Below are 3,699 nucleotides of genomic sequence, written 5' to 3' on the forward strand. Positions count from 1 at the left end.
TAGCTTGAGAACAACATTTTTTTCTTGGGCGGATAAAAAATAAATTCATGGGGGTATGGTGCCGCCCGCAGGTCAGTCTGTACCTGTGAGGTGAGTGCATCAGCAGTCTGATGGCGCCTTTAGACTTCCAGATACCCAAAACTTGTTGCTGTGCCTTTGGCCAGAACCCAAAACCTTGGGTAAGAAAGTTTACCAAGAAAGTAAATGGCCAAAAGTTAGGTATGTGGGAGACACACCCACAAACCACCTCCGACACAGCTATATAATTGGAGGCATGGCCTCTCTGGTTCCTGATCAAACTGCTTAATGGCCATGATCCTAGAGACTCAGAAACAAATCTCAACACGCAACGGCTTTTGGCAGAAATGTGTCCAGTCCCTGTAGTAGGTTACCGGCGCTGGGCAACCCGAGGTGAAAAAAGATTTCGTTCCTTGGCCTGTTCCCCTGGTGAATGCCATCCTCCAGAGGCCACTAGACAATCAGGTTTGGGCCTGCAGCGAAAAGACACGCAGGGCCTGATGGGATGGGGGTGGAGCTGGCCCTTTCCTCCCCATCCCAACGAGACTCTGAGTTGCTGCCCATGAATGGCTTCTCTGGCTCCTGATCAAGCTGCTTGACGGCTGTGATCCCAGAGACTCAGAAATAAATTTTGAAACCCAGCAGCTTTTGGCAGAAATTCATCTTGACCGCGCAGTAGGTTACTGTCCCCGGGCCACCCCAGGGGGAAAGGGTGCTGTTCCTTTGCCTGCTCACCCTTGACGGCTCGGTGGCTGCCATCTGCCAGAGGCCATTGGACAGTCACGTTTGGGCCCGAAGTGACAAGACACGTGGGGCCTCATGGGATGGGGGTGGAGACAGCTCTTCTCCCCATCCCAAGGAGACCAGGAGTCACAGCCAAAGAACGGCCTCTCTGCCTCCTGATCAAGCAGTTTAATTGCCATGATCCCAGAGATTCAGAAACAAATTGTGGAACCCAGTGGCTTTTGGCAGAAATGCGTCCGGTCCCTGCAGTAGGTTACTGGTGCTGGGTCACCCCAGGTGGAAATAGATTTTGTGCCTTGGCCTGTACCCCTGGCGGCCTGGTGGCCAATGGACAGTCAGATTTGAGCCTGCAGTGACGAGACACGCACGGCCTCATAGGATGGGGGTGGAGCCGGCCCTTTCCTCCTCGTCCCAAGGAGACCCCAAGTCACCACCCACTAATGGCCTTTCTGACTCCTGATCAAGCTGCTTAATGGCCATGACACAAGAGATTCAGGAACAAATCTCGAAACCCAGCAGGTTTTGGCAGAAATTCCTTCAGATTTAATTGTTAAAATTTCGGAATTTCAAAATCACGCTGCCACTACTGCAGCCATGTGACATCATGTGTTATTCATAACCAGCAATAGAAAACAACTTGTCTACTGTCGCCTTTTCAGCAGATCTGAATGTCGGGGTAAAATTCCAAATAATAATGGTGGGTCTGGTGTCAAAATATTGAATATAATCAAAGTAGAGAGAGAGAAATATGGAAATCATCTGCCCCACAGGTAGGGGGAGGGTTGGGATGGGGGCATACTGGGGTTTTTGGTGGTAGAGAATGGGCACTGGTGAAGGTAAGGGTGTTTCATTGTATGACTGAGACTTAAACCCGAAAGCTTTGTAACTGCTCTCATGGTGATTCAACAAATAAAATTATAAAAAATTAAATAAAAACGCTAGGTGGAGTTGATGCCCAATTCAATCAGCTAATCAGTGGCTGAATAAATAGCAGTACTCCTTCATAAAAAATTATTTTCAATAAAATACTTGTTTGAGTAGTGCAAGTAAGGAAAAACAGGCTACAATTAGTAGCTTTTAAAGAAACATTTGAATCTATGTAAATTTAGTGTATTTTTTTCCTTGATCTATTTTGCCACACCCTTGTAACTTTAAGGGTATCTTTTACTTGTCCTCTGTGCTCTTTTGATATCTCAAAAATTTTTAAAGTACATATTAGTAAAAAAGTTGCCATGATACCTTTCCCTTCAGATAACTGCCAACACTGGTTATTTTTCCTTTTTAATATGTGCCGCTCCACAGGGACCTCATGGGAAGGGGGGCGTTCCGGTCCATCCTTCACGCCCGACTGAGGTCGCCAGCTGCCCCCCACGAGCAGCTCTCTGGCACTGCCATGGCCCCGGAGGCACAAGGACTTAGCACAGAAAGCCACCCGCTTGGAGCAGAAAAGCAAATGGACTATGTGTTAAACCGCGCCAGCATGCCTGCCCAGAGGGGAAAGGGTGTTGACCCACCCACCCGCTCCTCTCTGGAAAGAAAGATGGCGGCCGCACGGGAGCCTTGTGGACAGCAGGTTTGAGCTGGGGGTGGTGGGAGCGGCAGGGACCTCATGGGAAGGAGGGCGTAATGGGCCGTCCTTCACGCCCGACCGAGGTCGCCAGCTGACCCCACGAGCAGCTCTCCGGCACGGCCACGACTCCAGGGCACAGAAACCAATCTCTTAACTATCTAACTTTTAATAGAAATTTTTCCAGGGTCAATAAGTAAAATAGCAGAAATCCAAAACTGCGCGGCCGCTATTGCGGCCGCGCGACATCATTTTATTCTTAAACCAAGTTGTAGAAAGCAAATCATTTCACAATACTGTTTCAGCATGTCTGATGGGGGGGGGTCGTAAACTCTAAACAATAATTGTGCATCTTCTATTGAAACAATGTATCTAGTCAAAGCAGATAGAGTATTAACTAGAACTCATCTGCCTCACAGGAAATTGGGAGGGGTGGGAGGTGGGGTTCTATTGGGGTTCGCGGTTAAAAATAAGTATTGGTAAAGGGAAATGTGTTTGATATTTACATGACTGAGACCTAAACCCGAAAGCTCTGTAACTTTTCCCACAGTGATTCAATAAAGAAATAAATTATAAAAAAAAATAATATGTGCCGCTCTCACTAATGTGAGTTGATATCTCTTTGGTATTTTAATTTTCATTTCCCCAATGATAGGTTATGAAGAGTATTTTTAATATATCTTTTGGCCATCTGTATGTCTTCTTTGAGGAAGTTTCTGTTCGTATCTTCCCCCGATTTTTTGATGGGTTTGGGTTTTTTTTTTAATTTTTTTAAAAGTTTGACCGTGCTTTATATAATGCTATCATCAACCACTTCTGGTATGAACGTCAACTGGTTCAAACTTTTGAAAAACATTATGGTCACTTCTCAAAAAAATCTAGGACTTGATTTCCATATGATTCAGCATTTCTGCTTCTTGGCATTTACCCAAGGACCCAAAAATTCTATTCAGAAAAGACATTTGCACTCCTGAGTTCATTGCAGTACACAGTAGCTGAAATCTGGAAACAACCCAAGTATCCAAGAACAGAGAAGCAAACTATGATACTTGAATGGAATACTACTTGGCCTTAAGAAAAGACAAATCATAACATTTGTTGCTATGCGATGGATTTGGACAGTGTTCTTCTGAATGAAGTTAGAAGGAGGGCACAGATACAGAATGATCTCCCTTTATGTGAGAAAAATAGACATAGTAAGGGCACAGTAGATCCTCTAAGATAAGAGAAACTAAGAACTGGTATTTAGGAGGAAGTATATCACTGTGTTATTTAGGAGGAAGCATATTATTCAGGGGAATAGGGCAGGGTAGGGGGGATGAGGACGCAAGGACAATGGTGGAAAAAAGCTAATACTCTGGAGGAGGGAA

Source organism: Sorex fumeus, unplaced genomic scaffold (genome assembly GCF_029834395.1).
Source record: "Sorex fumeus unplaced genomic scaffold, SorFum_2.1 ptg000061l, whole genome shotgun sequence".
NCBI classification, from domain to species: Eukaryota; Metazoa; Chordata; class Mammalia; order Eulipotyphla; family Soricidae; genus Sorex; species Sorex fumeus.